The sequence below is a fragment of the Meles meles genome, unplaced genomic scaffold (assembly GCF_922984935.1).
Source record: "Meles meles unplaced genomic scaffold, mMelMel3.1 paternal haplotype, whole genome shotgun sequence".
Taxonomy (NCBI): Eukaryota; Metazoa; Chordata; class Mammalia; order Carnivora; family Mustelidae; genus Meles; species Meles meles.
The window spans coordinates 393,739-412,320 of record NW_025721148.1 but is presented as its reverse complement, the minus strand read 5'-3'; the positions used below and the strand labels follow the sequence as shown (position 1 = coordinate 412,320).

At 39.6% G+C, this 18,582-nt stretch overlaps 1 long non-coding RNA gene across 1 annotated transcript in view; it reads right to left on the bottom strand.

Annotated features, from left to right (window-relative positions):
• The window catches only part of LOC123936047, a 51,125-nt gene extending 43,157 nt beyond the window's left edge, over window positions 1–7,968 (bottom strand). Inside the window, exon 1 of the long non-coding RNA XR_006817063.1 lies at window positions 7,854–7,968. This is a non-coding gene — a long non-coding RNA (uncharacterized LOC123936047). The remainder of the gene's footprint in view (window positions 1–7,853) is intronic.
• Window positions 7,969–18,582: the final 10,614 nt, after the last annotated feature.

Here is an 18,582-nt window from a genome sequence, read left to right as displayed (position 1 = left end):
TTGTTTTCAAACTACAGGCTTAAGTTCCACACAATGTTCTCCCTTCTACAGAAACCTCCACTTCTGAATGAACACACCTACCAAAAGTTCCAACCAAGGATGTCTCCTAGTTGGTGGGTGCTTGTTTTCCTGTTTGTGGTTTGTTTTGGGTTTTATTCTGTTTTGGTTTGTTTATCTTCTTCATTGATTCTGTCTTAAATCAGACATTCCACATTTCTTACCTGGACCAATGCAATGGCAGAAGCTCCCAATGGGAACCAGACTCCAGTCTTCATTCCTCAATCCTACTGACAGAATTCTCTTGCTGAGAAACAAAGCTAATCTCAGTAGATACTATTCTTATATTAATGGCATTATAATAAGGTACAACTATGCAGATGAAACCATAAGACTAAAAATACATTCCTCTGTATAGGGAGTAGGCTCTGGCCATAATGATTAATATTCCAAATATCTGAATTATGAATGAACTAAGGTGTATTCACTACGAGACTCAAGACATCCTAAGGGCAGTGTCCTGAGGCCATCCTCATACATACATGTTCAAGTTAATGTTTAGAAAACAAAGCACTCCCCCAAGTCAGCCCAGGAGTGTGCCCAGCCAGGGGGTCAGTTAGGAACTACATTGGGGCTTAAGATAAAAATAGGTCCGAGTCTCCGGCCCTGAAAGGCCACTTGGTTAGGAGAAGGAATCTCTATTATACAAGTTGGACTATGTTTGTGTTTCACGTTGTTTCTAGGATTACTGGCCTCTGTTCTTCCCTACTCAAGAATAATGTTTTGAAGATTATAACATGTCCCAGATTAAGAGAAGCAAGGAAAGGTCTTCGCTGTATGCTTAAGTGGATTGCTGAGGACCAGAGAGGTCGTAGACATAGGGAACAGAGAGAAGGAATCCCAAGGTGAAATTCAGAGACGGTGATTCAGGAAATCTTGGCCTAGTAACTTTATCCCACAAGACATCCCTTTCCGGTGCCAACTTTGGAGCTCTCAAATTTGTTTACTACTAACAGGACAGTAGGTGTCCCCTCACAATTGATTTCCTACTACTTTTAGTTAAAGTCAGGATTCTTCAATTAGGGGTGCCTGGGTGACTCAGTTGTGTCTGCCTTTGGCTCAGGTCATGCTCAGTGGAGAGTCTGTTTCTCCCTCTGTCCCTCCCCCTGCTCATGTTCTCTCCCCCACTCTCTCTTTTACATAGATTAATAAAATCTTAAAAAATAAAAATAAAAAAAGAATTCTTGGGGCATCTGGGTGGCTCAGCTTGTTAAGAGACTGTCTTCAGCTCAGGTCATGATCATGGAGTCCCAGGATCGAGTCCAGCATCGGGCTTCCTGCTCAACAGGGAGTCTGCTTCTCCCCTCCTCATACTCTCTCTCTCTTCCTCTCTCATTCTCTCTCTCAAATAAATAATAAAAATAGAGAGAAAGAAAGAAAGGGAGAAAGAATTCTTAAACACACAATCCTTCTCAAACTGGACTGAACTTACTTCACCTCCTACCAATACCCAAAAGTATCCAAAAAGCATGTAGAACTTATCAGTCTCCGTCAACAAAGAGTTGTCAGCATCGCCTATGCACCGTCATGCCAGCAGCCCCAAAATGTCATATGAAGGTCACACGGAACACGCTGCTCTTTCCGGATGGATAGTTAGCTGTCTTCCCAGTCTGGCATATTCTCCTCATCCCTCAGAAGCTATCCGTCACCTCTTTCCCAAAACTTCCCTTGACCCCGGACTGAAGGGGCCCCTTAATGCCTCCATGCAACTTTGCTTATTACTCTATCATTGCCTCGCCCACATGGCATTGTAATTATTTGTATACTGAGGGTTAGGATGGCAGCATATGAATTTGACGATCACATAATTCAGCCGGGATAGCACAAACCTAAAGGTAATGTGTTAAATTCGTTTATCCTTGCCTGGAAAAAGTTAGATCGTGACTGAAGGAAGTTGTTTTTGGACTCATTCAAACTGTGTGTTTGCTTTTGTTTGATTTGTTTGTTTCCCTGTGTACCTATTTACACACCACTATATTTAGGCCAAGAAAACTGTACCTAAGAGAAAAATGCACCACTCCTGTTCTCTTGGAGTTTACTATCTAGGTAAGAGGCTTTTCTAACTGCTTTAGCAAAGGCACAAATCAGAAGAAGATGGGGCTGTGCTAGGAGAGGTTGAGTGGAAAGCCTGAAACCATCCAACTCAGTTCCTGCTCACCCTCTATGAGGGCCAAACCACAGAACCCTGAAGCCAAACCACAGAACCCTGGAACTCTACGGAGCACCATTTGAAAGAGTAAGAGGCATATATATCAACCCAAATCAGATAATAAATATGCAATTATTTACTATAAACTGTAAAATGGCATACTAATTATGGTTGTTGTTTTATAGACTGCAAAGTGTTCTTGCAGTCTTAAGTCAACAGAGTATGTATAAGAATATCATGGGGCACACCTGGGTGGCTCAGTTGGTTAAGTGTCTGCCTTTGGCTCAGGTCATGATTCCAGGGTTCAAGTCCCACACTGGGCTCCCTGCTCGGCAGGGAGTCTGCTTCTCCCTCTGCCTACCACTCCCCCTGCTTGTGTGTGCGCTCACTCGCTCTCTCTCTCTGACAAGTAAATAAATAAAATCTTTTAAAAAATAAGAATATCATGGGAAGAAGGACTGCATGAAAAGAAGGGGAAACACTGGGGGAAGAAGTAAAGAAGAGACTCAGAGACAGAAAGTGTAAAGAGGAATATCACCCATGCAAAAATTAGACACTAAGGCTGACCAGTATGGGTACCTCTGTGTAGCAACTGTAGCATCAGAAGAAATAACAGTAACCATATATAGGGCACTCCTGTAAGTCAGGGACTGGGCAGAGCCCAAAGCATCCATCATCTCATCCTTACAGCAACCTTGAGAAATGCTATTGGTTCCCCATTTTACAGATGAAGAAAATGGGGCTTGAAAGGTTTAGGAATGTGTCCAAAGTTAACTAGTAAATTAGAGACAGGACTCAGATTCTGGGCTATCTGAGGTCAGCGCCTAGACAGGTAACAAACTTCAAAATCTTTTGTTTATGACAAGACATGTAACTCATGTGCCCGCAATGTGGAAGAACAGCACATTCTGATTTACCAGGAACACTCCAGGGTTACATCTGTTTCCCAGTGTAATTATTAATAACACTCCCTTTCACCCTCAGAAGTGTCCCATTTTAGACAAAAATGGTCATAGCCAACCGGCCACAATGCCAGAGTGAAATGTGTCGACAAGATTTTCCAGGCCCAGTGCAAAATAAAAATGTGAGGCCTTTTGCTCAAAAAGCAGGGGGAAATGTGTTATTAAAGATACTGAAATAGGGGCACCTGGGTGGCTCAGTTGGTTAAGCCTCTGCCTTCAGCTCAGGTCATGATCCCAGGGTCAGGGGATTGAGCCCTGCATTGGGCTCCCTGCTCAGCAGGAAGCCTGCTTCTCCCTCTCCCTCTCCCCGTGCTTGTGTTCCCTCTCTCATTGTCTCTCTCTGTCAAATAAAGTCTTTAAAAAAAAGAGGTATTAAAATATAAAGCTTTTCTCTTTCTTTCATATATTAGCTCTACTCACACTCTACTATCCCAATGGACTTCACTTGTAAAACACAAGTTCAAAGATAAAACTAGCACAAATTTCAAGACAGTGTTAGCAGAGCTCTAAACCAAGTTCCAGGTCCTTCTGAGTACGAAGCCCAGAGCAAAGCGCACAGCATGCACACCCATGAAGCTGGTCCTGCTCTGCCCTTCTTCTGTTCACTCAGATGGGTCTGGGAAGACATCCTGATCTTGGTATGGCCTATGATTTCACAAGCACTGCACAAAATTCTGTGGAAAAACACACAAGTAAAATATGGGCCTGTCCTCAAGAAGCTTACATTCTAATAGAATGAGACCAAAGTAAACACATACATGTATAAGTCTCCTTTGGTGCAGGGAAGAAGAAACTACAAAGCAGTGAGCACTGTAGCCTGGCATGGGGTAGGGGGGACAGCAGAGAGGACAGGATTATGAAGTTTCCTCAAGGAATGGAGCCCTGAAAGCCCAGTGGGAATACAAAAGGATAGAAGGGCTAGTAAGAAACAAAAGAAGCCAGAGATCCCATGGGAAGCGAGAATCACTCTATATACCAGCTATCTGTGGGGTGGGAAAGTTGTTCTCGCTTTAAAAAATGAAAGGGTTGGAAATGAGAACAGAAAGGAATTAGAAGTATAAAAGATCTTAGGGGTACCTGGGTGACTCTGTCAGTTAAGCATCTGACTTAAATGCTCAGGTCTTAATCCCAGAGTCCTAGAATAGAACCCCAGTCAGGCTCCCCTTAGCAGGGACTCTGCTTCTCCTTTTCCTTCTCCCTCTACCTCTCCCCTGGTTCATGATCACATGCTCTTTTTCTTTCTCTCTCAAATAAAATTTTTAAAAATCTTTAAAAGAAAAAGAAGTATAAAAGATCTTAGTATGAAAAGTTTTCCCCTTCAGGTCATATGATCATTTCATCAAGAGAAAAAATACCATTTTGTTTGATTATTTATGGGCTTGTAAGTCAAAAATGTGTTCTTGATAAAACTAAAAATACATTTTCTATCTCTTCATAATAAAAATAAGAGTTACCCTTCCTGCATGTTAATGGCTGAAACAAGGACAGAAATCTAAAACAATGACTAATCTAACAAATATTTACATTTGACTTAGAAATGCACTACCAGATTTTTTACAACAAATGTATCCCTTATTTAATACTAGTGCTAACTTTTTTTAAAAATCACTTTTATGGTTTGTCTACATTTCTGATCAGTCCTTCAAGATGGACTCCTAGAAAAAGAATCGCCAGGCCAAAGAGTTTGAATATTTTTAAAGCTTGGTATATTATTAGCTTACGTTAAAGTTAGAACTAGATTGACTACATCAACAGAAGGTGAACAAGTAATAATACATGCATATTCAGTGTTACTATAAATAATAATGAAAAAATAAATACTCAGAAAAGAAAATCTAAAAGTGTATTACAAGTAGATCTGAGGCTTTCAATGATTATGATTAAAAATAAGTCAGGGTAAACTTTTGTTTAGGATGACAGGCCAATTAGTGTGTTTGTGTGTGTGTGTGAACATGTTTGTGCATAAGTACTGGATGTACGTGCACAAAATAATGGACAAAGAAAAATAAAAGTGGAAGAGTCCATAATTTCTGAATGAAATAAGAAGAATGAAATCATTAAATGAACTACTTGTAAATAGGTACATATAATTAATTTACTTTATACCTCCCACAATTTCTTTTTTTTCCTTTTTTTTAAGATTTTATTTATTTATTTGTCAGAGAGAGATCATAAGCAGGGGAAGCAGCAGGCAGAGAGAGAAGCAGGCTCCCTGCTGAGCAAAGACTCCAATGTGGGGCTTCATCCCAGAACCCTGGGATCATGACCAGAGCCAAAGACAGATGCTTAACCAAACTGAGCCACCCATGTATCCCCTCCCACAATTTCTTACCCAACTCTATCTAGCAATAAGTTTTCAATTTTAATAATCAAGTGCTAAGGTTAGAGGAAAAACGCATATATTAAATAAAGATCAACAAATTAGTTTTTGATGTAGATTAGGTTAGATCTCTATTTCTACAATTCAGGACTCTGCACAGTACTTTTTTCATATACCTCTAGAAAGAAGTAACTAATACAGTTTAAGAAGTGGCTCAGATTTTTCAAAAGTCAAAGAACTTTGTCACCAATGAAGTTTCATGAAAGGCAAATCTGAAGCTATTAAAAGTCAAATCTCCACCTCACATCAGTCAGAATGGCTAGTATCAAAAAAACAAGAAATAACAAGTGTTGGTAAAGACATGGAGGAAAGGAAACCCTCATGCACTGTTGGTGGTAATGTAAATTTGTGGGGCCCTTTTGGAAAACAGTATGGAAGTTCCTCAAGTAATTAAAAATAGAAGTATCATATGATTCGTAACTCCAGTTCTGGGCATTTGCCTGAGGAAAATGAAAACACCAACTCAAAAAGATATATGTACACCTATGTTTGTTGCAACATTATTTACAGTATGTAAGCAACTTATGCATCCATCTATAGATGAATTGATCTAGAAGATGTGGTATGGAACAGAATATGAAATTCACAATGGAATATTACTCAGCCATTAAAAAGCATTAAATCTGGTCATTTGTGACAACACAGATAGTATTATGCCAAGTGAAGTAAGTCAGACAGAAAGACACCATATAATTTAATTTACAGTGGAATCTAAAAAACAAAACAAGCAAACAACAACAAAGAAAAACAGATTCATAAATACAGAGAACAAACAAGCAGTTGCCAGCAGGGAGGGGGGTGGGAGGATAAGTGAAATAGATGAAGAGGATTAAGAAGTACACACTTCTGATTATAAAATGTCATAGAAACATACAACATAGGGAATATAGTCAATAATATTTACAATATTTACAATATTTACAATAAAATTGTAATAACTTTGTAAAAAAGTCAAATCTTAAAAACATGCTTTTTAGAACATTGCTGCATGGAAGTGTACAACAATCCAATTTATCACCAATTACCCATATATTCTCAAATATCTAAATATTTCCAAAGAATGTGGCCCCAGGGGCTCAGGTATACTGATTTTAATTTGAGAAGTCAACCAGAAGTCAACCTGTGTTGAAACATTGTTCTCTCCTTCTTGACATAGCAAAGAAGTGAATTCCTCTACCATAATTATAAGCAGAAAGTTTACATCTTACAGAACACTGAGCGGAAAGTTTTGGCCTTTGAAACATTTCCCTTTGGACCACGAGGGCACGCAACACGGAGGTGGAAGGAGCAGAAGGTTTGAAGATGTGAGTTAGATTGCAAAGGCTAAGAGCTCCTCAGTCCTATGCTCTCCCAGGCATCTGGGTGGAAAGGAGCCAATGCTCTTTTGTCTTTGCAACAATGAATAGAAAAAATTCAATTTCTGAGTGATGTCTCAGAAGTTTCTTTCACTCAGTTTTGCCCCTTCTGGCTCTAAAATGAATGAAACGTTTCCAGAGCAGCCTTCCAATACGTCAAGCTGAAACTTTGAAACAAAGTTCCTGCCAGTTCTTTCTATGAAATCTTGAAGTTTTTTGACACTAGTTTTATTATACTACTCTCCTGGGCTCAGTGTGAACAGAGAATCCAGAAGCTGAGCGGGGAACAAATTTAAACCCGGGATGGAGGATGGGAGTAGGAGACTGCAGAGCTAGAACAGGGTAAGCACCACAGGTGGCTTTAATAGCCAACAGCCGCTAGAGATCATAACCCCGCTGCTAGTTCTCTAGCCCCCGCCAGAATCCTATGTTTCAAAGATTATTATAACCAAGGGACTTCGCTGCCATCTAATCTGAATAATGAACTCAAGCTCTAAAGCAATCAAGGATTTTTTTTTCTTTTAACTAAATGTGCCTGAATGTGGTAAACTGACTTTAATCACCAAGCCAAAGTCTTAAAATCCCAGGGGAGGAAGAGAAGAGGGTAAAAAAATTACATAAGGCAGCCGGGGACGGGGTAAAGAGTGAGGAAAGATGGGGTAAGCAGGGATTCCGGGGACAAGAGCCTTCTCCCACTGGAGCTAACTTTTCAAGCCCGCCTATCTCCAAGGCCCTGGCAAACTCATTGCGTGTCCAGGCGTGAAACAGCCCCGCCCGGGGTCCACGTGCGGGCGAGCATAGTGTCCGTGCGCGGGTTCATGGTCCCGCGACGCTGGGAGCGGTACCCCGTCCCCAGTAGACAATGGCGCGCGCGCTTCCAGCGGCCTCTCCGGGATCCGCGCCCCGCGCCGCCCGCCACCCCCTGCCTTGCCGCGCGGGGACACACTCACCAACACCAGGAACTCCAGCGTGCCCACATAGTCCCGCTCGGTCTTCTGGAGCTCGCTGAGCATGCAACAGGCGCAGGCGAAGCTGTTTCTCCAGGTCTTGGGCGCTCTCGGCGCTGGCATCCCCGCGGCTCTCGTCGGTCACGAGGTGGGCGGCGGGACGCAAGGCTGCAGTCCTGCGCGCTATGCCGGTGCCGACTGGTGCCCCGCCCCGCGCCGGCCAGAGGGGAAAGTTGCTGCCTCTGAGAAGTCTGAGGAGGTATGGGCGACTTTACATGCTGGGGAGAGGCTGGGGTGTTGGGAGAATAGAGTGCGCTAGCTGGAACTCCGGCGCGGGAGGCGCGAGGCTCTGAGCAGACAAGGAGAGGGCTCCTGCCCGGGACCTGTAGGCTGAGCCCCATGGCTCTGGCCTCACGCGGCCGGGGCTGGAGGAGAGGCAGCTCCGACAGCCACAGCAGTGACTTGGACATTCATCAAATGCTTTGTATCCATGTGACTCCGACACTTTACCCTTCGCCAAATCTCAGGAAAAAGGAAACAACCCTGGGGAAGTGTGTTGCATGCCAGCTAACTAAGCACACACACACACACACACACACACACACACACACACACGGAGTCAGCACTTGAGATAAAACTAATTGGAGCTAACTAAGCACACACACACACACACACACACACACACACACACGGAGTCAGCACTTGAGATAAAACTAATTGGAGCTAACTAAGCACACACACACACACACACACACGGAGTCAGCACTTGAGATAAAACTAATTGGAGCTAACTAAGCACACACACACACACACACACGGAGTCAGCACTTGAGATAAAACTAATTGGAGCTAACTAAACACACACACACACACACACACACACACACACGGAGTCAGCACTTGAGATAAAACTAATTGGAGCTAACTAAACACACACACACACACACACACACACACACACACACACACACACACACACAGAGTCAGCACTTGAGATAAAACTAATTGGAGATTCCCAAACCCAGAGGAGGAACTCCAAGACACAGCTCCAGGGTTACTTCTATGACTCCCGCCTATTGTTTAGCTTTAATGTGTTTTGTACAAATCCTGAAAGCAAAGAAACAAGTTCCCAAGGTTACATAACTGGATGGGAACAAAACAACCATGGTATTAACCCTCCCATCTTTGAAAAGAAACACATTGATTTTTGGTTTTGTTTGGGCACAAAATAGGTTTGCTTTTAAAAGCCCCCCAACCGAGAATAATTCACAGAGCAGATACCCTCCTGCCTGCCCTTGGAAAGTCAGTTAGCATAATAAATGAAGACACTATGGGAAAATGACAGCCCTGGCCCAAACAAACAGACTCCAGATAGAATAAGCATCCCCCTTTGCACTGTGCTGTTTTGGAGGGGTGCTTTGCATGCCTATGACTTTTTTTCAATAGCAAGATAGTATGTGAATTTAATCACAGGCAAAAATACTTGTGCCAATTTTGTTTCTAAGAGGTGCTATGATTTAACACAGTGTCACTAAATGAGCAGCTTTGTCTAAAGCTGTTATTGAGTGGTTATCAAAAGATATGTAGATACACGTAAAGGTATAGAGATACAGATATATTCTTAGGATTTGAAAAAGGAGAGAAACACAGAGCATGGCCTGATTGTAATGTGTATATTTATTGCCTTTTCTCACTTGGAAACAGAATCAGAAGCTAATGAGCACTGAACATTTACAATTCCAAGCAGAATAATCCATATATATTTTTGTCTTTATATTATCCACATTGATTTTTCAGTGTCATTTTATTCCTACTTAGAACTTGAAGCACTCCACACTAATGACATTTAAATATACTGAAGAGTGAATGGTTTTGATGAAAGAAAGTAGCATGTTAATTTTTTCCAATAGTTGAAAGCATTAGCAAAACTCTAAAAATAAAAGATATTTTCCACATTACTTACATTAAAATAATTATCAGAGATATCTTTTCAGAGCATGATGAATCCCTACATCCCTCAAAGAGCAAAGAGGGAGTGAAATATTCTTCTTTTATTAAGGGCACAGCTTTTGAATGTGTGAGGAGCTGATGGACAAGATATGATTTTCCTTTGTTTTGTGCATGCCTATCTACAGGTAGCTCTGAGCAAAGGACAAATAAGCAAATGGCGTCACACCTTGTGGCAGAAGAACAAAGGAGGAGGGGCATTAAAGAGCAGATCTCATAACCCCTAGTAAACAATAAACAAAAGAAACAAGGGAGGACAAAGGAAACACACATCCAGCAATGAATGGGAAAATCAAACATGGTTTAGCCTTTACGCAATGTACCACAAGGAATGAATGCATTTCCTCCTTACATCCACCCTTCTCCAATGTAAAAAGTGAGTAAATAAATCACGCTTTCCATTCAGGCACTCTTATAGATAAATATATACATATCTATATATATTTCTAACCAATTGCCCCCCCCCCAAGTTTGAGAGCTGTTTATGCCATTATCCTTCTATCAAAAATAATTAGTTTATATACAACCCACTAGAGCTTCAGCCTTATCTCTGAGAGTAATATATTGAGCTTGAATCTCCAGTGGGGTTTTACCTACCCAAACCATTTGCCTTGAATCTACAAACGTGTGTATTGAGTAACTCTACGTGCATTTCATGGACCTATGGCCTGAGGACCACAGAAACTTGATCTCTAGGCAAATATTTCTGAAGGTATTTCACAGACCATTACACGAAGGTCTTGTTAAACATTTCTGGGCCTCATCCTAGATGTATTGAAGGAGAATCTCAGAGATGCAAGCCCTAAACTCTTTTGACGGGTTTTCATATTATTCTTAGCCCTGCTAATATTTGAGAGCCACCATTCTAAGAAATTATAATTGAGTAGGAGAGTGTTATAAATATAAGTAATTCTGTTAAAAGGAACCTGCAAGGCATGCTTTGAAAAAATAAAAAAGTGCAAGGACGTTAACAGAAAAATATTCAAGTGTGCACATCCAATTGTCTCTCAAAAGTGCCCATAGAAATTATTATGATAGTAACAGTTTCTCCCCATTCTTCTGTTCCTCGGTGTATTATTCCTCAATACCATTTGTAATTAATAAACAGCTTCAGAACACCATGTAGAGCCCTCTGCCAGGCGCCTCTCAGTGTCTTCTGTAGCCCTGGCAGGAGTTCTTAATTCCTTATCAAAGACTTGAGAGCATAAGAAAACAGGGCCCTAATATCTGGAAACCTTCACTTTGATGGTAAATAAGGTCTTTCATAAACTCTGAACGTGTTGTATCCCTCCCCACTTCCTCTATTGAAACTTTAAGCTCTGTCTGCCAGGAAAAAGAAAGCGACAACAAAAATGATGGACAAGACCCAGTTTTTTCCTGAAATAGTAATGAGGTTGGAGCATCCAATAAAAAGGGGATGGGAAAAAAGAAGATAGTGAGAAAAGGCTAAGTGGTAAACTAGCCCAGCCATTAAGTTTATTTCATATGCATGAACTTGTTCGGGTTAGAATCTATTATTATACAGTTCAAAGAGCCAAAGTACAATGCACAGTAGGTTTTCCTTGGTCAGAATTAGAGAAGAACAACTCCTGGACAGAAGAACCCAAGATGTCTCTCTAAAAAAAAGAGTTCCCAGCTTGTATTTCTGATAGAGATCATTTTAGCTTGCCTGCCATTCCGGTACTAGTGTTTGCCCAGGTGAAGTAATAAATCAGATTTGATGTGGAAGTCATCAAAAGACAATAGCACTGGCTAAAAAAAAAAGAAAGATCACTTCATTGCACAGCCATCTTGTTAAACAGAGAATTCTAGGAGTCAGACTTTTTTATTTATAAGTAAAATTGATTCTGGCATTTCCTTTACTACTCTAGCCTATAATAGATGATTCTAGACTATACTAGTATAAAGATATAGGTATGTTGGAGCTGTATAAAGCATAATTAGGAGTCTTGGACAAGAAATAATTCTAAAAATACTTATTACTTTAGGATTTTAGAATGTGTATTACCTAAAAGGACAAAATTTAGTTTCACAGCCATATTTTAATTTTAGATACAATGTTCATGGCATAGCAAACAAAATAAATGTTTGAATAGGATTCCTTTGGGAAGACTCTCAAGTTCTTAAAAGTGTGGTCCTTTCTACACTAGCTTGATCAAACCCAAATCATCCTCACAGCCGTAATCTAACATGTAATGGATAATCACTTTCCTCATTATGGAAACTTGACCTACAGCTGTTAGGTCCGTAATCAAAGGAGCGAGACTGATACAAAGCGGAAGTCAAGCAAAGCTTTATTTCGCGCCGAGCATTGAGAATCAAACCAACCGTTCAGGGCCACCTCTTACAGAGAGGGCGGCCACCCCCAGCCTCACAGACTAACTTTTATAAAGCAAAGGCCATGTGGTTGAGCATGGCCACACACAGGTGGCCAATGAGATTGCAACACACAGAGAAAGCTGCACAGTCATGGTAGGTCACACATGGGTGGCCAATTGAATTACAGTTCACCCCATAGTAGCTATTTGAACTAGTCTATCTCCTTAGTCAGAATTGGCGCCCAAAAGTTGCCCAAAAGGCAGGGCCCACACTCCTTGGTAGCTAGGGAGACAATATGCATACTCCACTGATTGGATGTCTCCACTTGACCGACTCATCCCTAAATTCGGGCTCTGTTATTGCCACCTGATCTGACCCACCCTTGTATTTGGGCTCTGTTAGCAGGAACTGGTCAACCATATTTTACTGGTTTCCTGGACTTGCTTTTAAGTAAGTTCCCATGGGGGGGGGAGGGGGCGGGGGCAGGGTCAGTTTGAGTTTTACTGCATAAACAACAAAATGGCTGTTCAACCAAAGTGGAGCCACTCTGGCTAAATATGCCCTTACACAGCCATGCCTGCAAAATAAGCAGCCAGTTTTTGTCTATGGTTAATCTCAGAAGAATATCATTCTTACATCATACCATCTGCCTGCTTAGCTCCCTTTAAAAATCCTCTCCAACCTCATAAACCTCAAGCTATACCTTATTTCTCTCATCCCCGTAAAAACTTCTACCCGGTTGTCTTGTTGCCTCTATGAACACCCTCTCTTGTGTCCTCCAAGGTTTTCATTCTAATATATATAAATGTACATGAGATATATAATACATTATATATAATAGTATCTTATTATTATCAATATCTATATATAATATATGAAATTTATAAAAATTATATGTCTTTCATGTCATTGCCTGTGTGTCTTATCCTGGATTCCTTAGAAAGCAGAGAGGAGACAATAGCTAACGTGAAGATAATATATAGGTAATGTGATCCTGGGGGGGAGGGAGAGTGAGGGAAGAAGGAGTGAAACAGAGAAAGGAGAGAAACAGAGTGAAACAATACAAGAATACAAAATAGAGTTGACCATTCCAGTGGGAAACTAGATGCTCTCTTCTACAGGACCTTCTGTGTAGTCTTTTGAAATACAGCTCAGAACTATCCTGGGGGAAGAAAGAGGGAAGCATTTAATCATTATTTCCTATCCCCAGGTGGTCAAGGATTGCTCCATAAGGCATTCATAGGACCTTGTACTTGCATGGTGCCCTTGCATGAATGCTTAGAGGTTTGCACAGATAAAACTGGAGTCAGGAAGCAAGAAGGGTGAGGCACTCTTAGATTGTTCCTGTATGAAGTTGGTGAGGGCATTTGAGGAACTGCATCCATGGTCATCAAGAGTAAGAGAAGAGGTCAAGAGAGTTTTTCCTGGAATACAAGAAGGGTTTGAATCTACTTCAAATCCCTCAGGATAAAGGCAAATGTCATTTATGACCCAGCCTCTCAGGGTTTATTTCATGCCACTCCCACCTTGGCAAACGAACCCCAGCCATGCAGGAGTACTTTCAGAATTCTTAAGTGCCAAGATCCATAGCACAGTCCTTCTTCCTTATCATAGCATCCGTTATGTTCATTTTAATTGCCAGATCAATTGACGGAATTCTTTACAGGACCACAGTATCTTGAAGGAAAAGACAGTGTCACCACAGCTTCTCCAGAATCTGGCATACAGTCTTGTTAAATATATAGTTGTTGATCAAATGAATGAATGAATTGCACTGGAACTCTTTAATCATTCTATCTCTAAACAAAAATGGTCTTTGTTTAGAGGTGGCATTTTGCTTCTCCTCTATCATTTCTTCAGGGGAAGGCAAGATAGATACCCTTTTATTTTCTCAGAGAAAAATGGTGTATATGTAAATGACTGTGTCTGTGAATTATGAGCCTGTTTAGGGGACCAGAAGAAACTACAAATATTACATTTCTTGTATTCTCAAAGAAGTACCATTCATCTCACCTGAAATGTGGCAATCACATAATTAAAATCCATATACACTATTCCTAAACCAATCATGGAAAACTGAACGAAATATATGATAATAAATCCAGGAAAAAAAAATCACATTACCAAAGCAGAAAAGCAAGTTTACTGAAAACAGATATATAATGTATTAGGCTAGAGAGTTCCTATAAACCCCCTTATATTCCACCTTCCCAACATAGATTTTCTTATTGTGAACATCTTGCATTAGTGTGACACACTTGTTACAATTAATCAGCCAATGTGTATAAATTATTTTTAATGAAAATCTATAGTTTACATTAGAATCCACTCCTTGTGTTGCACATTCTGTGTATTTTAACAGATGTATGATATATGGGTGCCTGAGTGGCTTAGTCTGTTAAATGTCTAACTCTTGATTTTGGCTCAGGTCATGATCTCAGGGTGCAGAGATTGAGCCCTGCATCAGGCTCTGTGCTAAGAGGGGAGTCTGCTTCTCTGCCTCTCTCTCTCTCTGCCCCTTCCACCTTGCTCTTTTGCTCTCTTTCTCTTCAATAAAAAGTAAATCTTTTTAAAAATGTATGACATATATCTACCATTACAGGTCAGAAAACAATTTCTAAAAGTGCCCTGCTCTCTATGTATTTACTCCTCTCTCCATTCCCCATCCTGGCAATTACTGATCTTTTTACTGTCTCTGTAGTTTTGTCTTTTACAGAGTGACATATAATTGGAATCATACATTATGTACATTTTCAGACAGGCTTCTTCCACTTAGAAATCTGCATTTAAGTTTCCTCCATGTCTTTTCATGGCTTGATAGCTCATTTCTTTTTATCACTAAATAAAATTCCATTATCAGGATGTACCAGCTTATCAACTTACCTGTTGAAGGACATCTTGAATGTTTCCAAGTTTGGGCAATTAGGAAGAAAGCTACTATGAACATTATTGGGCAGGTTTTATACAGATAGAACATTTCAGCTCCTTCGAGTAAATACCAAGGAGTATGACTGCTGGATCACAAGATGAGAGTGTATTTCTGCCAAACTGTTCTGAAGAGACTGTATCATTTTTCATTCCCATCAGCAGTGAATGAACATTCTTGTTGTTCCACATCCTTACCAGCCTTTGGCAGTATCAGGATTTTGGATTTCGGCCATTCTAATTGGTATGTAGTTACATCCTATTGTTGTTTTATTTTATAATTCCCTAGTGCCATACAAGACTGAATATCTTTTCATATGCATACTTGTCATCTGTATATCCTCTTTCATAATCTGTCTGTTAAGGTCTTTGGTCCATTTTTAATTAGGTTTTTTTTATTATTACTGAGCTATAAGAGCTATTTGTATATCTTGTACAATGGTCCTTTTATCAGATGTGTCTTTTGCAAATATTTTCTCCCAGTCTGTGGCTCGTCTTTTTATTCTTTTGACGTTGTCTTTTGGCAGAGAAGATCTTGATTTTAATGAAGTCCAACTTATCAAGATTTTCTTTCATAGATCACATTTTTGGCACTCTATCCAAAAAATGTTTGGCTTTATCATTGTCACACCCAAAGTCACCCATATTTTCTCTTAGGTTGTCTTCTCAGATGTTTAGCTTTGCATTTTACATTCAGGCCCATGATCCATGAGTTAATATTTTTGAGAAGTGTAAGGTCTTTGCCTGGATTTGTGGGGTTTTTTTGGTTTGTTTTTTGCATTGGTTGTCCAGTTGTTCCTGCATGATTTGGTGAAAAGACTATCCTTTCTCCATTAAATTGCCTTTGCTCCTTTTTCAAAGATCAATTGATTATGTTAGTGTGGGTCTTTTTCTGAACTCTTTATTCTCTTTCCTTGATCTATTTGTCTATTCTTTCCCCAGTACCGCACTGTATTGATTACTCTAGATTTATACCATGTCTTAAAGTTACTCCTCTGACTTTATTCTTCGCCATATCGGATTGGCTTTTCTGGGTCTTTTGCCTCTCCATATCAACTTTAGAATAGTTTTTTCAATATTCGCAAGTTAGCTTGCTGAAATTTTGTTTGGAATTATGTTGAATCTATATATCAAGTTAGAAAGAACTGACGTACTTACAATATGAAATATTTCTATCCATGAACATAGAATATCTCTTCATTTATTTGGATCTTCATTGATTTCTTTCATCAGAGTTTCATTATATTTCTCATATAGCTATTACATATACATTGTTAACAATATACCTAAGTATAATTTTTTGGTACTAAAAATAAGAATGAAGCTGCTATAAACTTTAGTGTGAAGGTTTTTGTGTGGACATGAGGTTTACCAAGTAAATGGTCTTGTGTTTTTTATTTCAAATTTTAATTATTCATCTCTAGTATAGAAGAAAGCAATTGGCTTTTTATATTTGCCTCGTATCCTTCTAGCTTGTTTTAATCACTTACTAGTAACAGGAGGTTTTTATTGTTATTGTTTTGGATTTCCACATAGACAATCATGTCATCCTACAGCAAGGACAGTTTTATTCCTTCCTTCCTTATCTGTATACTTTTTATTTCCTTTTCTTATTTTATTGCATTAGCTAGGATTTAATACAATATAAAATAGAAGTGGTGAGAGCACATATCTTTGCCTTATTCTTGATCTTAGTGGGAAAGCATCTAGTTGCTACCATTAAGTATGATATTAGCTGTAGGTTTTCAAGGATGTTCTTTATCAAGTTGAGAGAGGGTATGCCCTTTTTTTTATTTTTAAAGATTTTTATTTATTTATTTTGAGAGAGAGAAAGAGACAGAGTGAGAGAGAGCATGAGAGGGGAGGTCAGAGGGAGAAGCAGACTCCTCATAGAGCTGGGAGCCTGATGTGGGACTTGATCCCAGGACTCTGAGACTATGACCTGAGCCGAAGGCAGTTGCTTTACCAACTGAGCCACCCAGGCGCCCAGGTATGCCCATTTTTGATAGTTGTTTTAATTCTTATATTGGCGACATCTGTAAATAAGCAGCACACTTAAAATACTCCTTCCTGTTACAGAAAAGTTATGCAATGTCTCCTGACTACCTACTGTATTATTACATGAGACTATTAACAATTCTGCCTTTCTTTCTCTGACTCACCACCTTCCACCTTTACCTTTTAATTGGTATCTTTAGTTCTGTACTGTCAGGATTGATAATATTTATCTTGTATTCTGTAACTACATTTAAGACATCCACGTTTCTTTTTAAAAGTTTAAAATCAATTAACAGTGTATTTATGATATGACTACTTAAATAATGCTCATTGCATAAATAAGTAATACAATAAAATTGTACTTCCTTCTCCTTAGGTCCAAATTCATAACACTCAGGACACTCAGGGACCTCTTCTAGGTTAAATGGGTTCTGTTTCATAACACACCATCAATTGCTGAAAGACCTGCATGACATTGGGTTTCTTTCATATCTGAACCATGACTTTATTACACAGTCTCTTAGGTTTTGGTTTTATTTTCTACTTTTGGTAGAGATTCTAATTTTCTGTGAAAAGAAGAACTATATCCTTTCTTTGGAAAATCACTAATATTCTCCAGCCCCTTAGGTACTATCTGTTGCTCTGTTTTGTCTTTATTCTGTTCATTCTTCTTGGAGCCCTTGATTGCATTCCCACACTGGACTGATTGATTAAGTACCTGATCAAAAACTGTCATCCTGGGATTGTTTTTCCAAAGCCTTCAGGTGAATTCCACCATCTCTCTTTTCAGAGTCTTTTCTCTTGGTATACTCATTTTCTAGGGCTGCCATAACTAAGTTTTAACATCTCACAGTACTGGAAGCTGAAAGTATAAGATCAAGAGGTTAAAAAGGTTGATTTCTTCTAAGGTCGGTGAGGGATAATCTGGTCATCCCTCTCTCCTATTGCTGGATATCCTCAGATATTCCTTAGCTTGTAGATGTGTTCTCCCCATGTCTTCACATTGTTTTTCTTCTGTGCATGTCTGTGTTCCCTTTTTAGAAGGACACAGTCATATTGGATTATGGTCTCTTCTAATGACCTCATCTTAAATTGATCTGAAAAACTTTGGTCCAAAGAAGGCCACATTCATAGGTACTGGGGACTAGAATGACAAAATCTTTTGGGGGCATACAATTCAACTGACAACACTTGATATCTACACCTATTTTACTGGATTATATCTCAAATGACTTCCTTTAGAAGAGTGCATGAGATATAAATTTTCCGAGTCCTGGGATCTCTAAAATGTAGTTATTTTGCCATGATGCATTTGCTTCAGAATTATTATCCATTAGAACTGGAAATACCATTGCTCATTTTTCTCTTACCAGTTGTGTTGGCGATTAGAAGTCCAGTGCGACTTTGACTCTCTATCCTTTGTAAATGACCTGTTTTATCGATGTGAAAGTTTTTTGGAATTCTCTTTCTTTTGTGTTCTGAC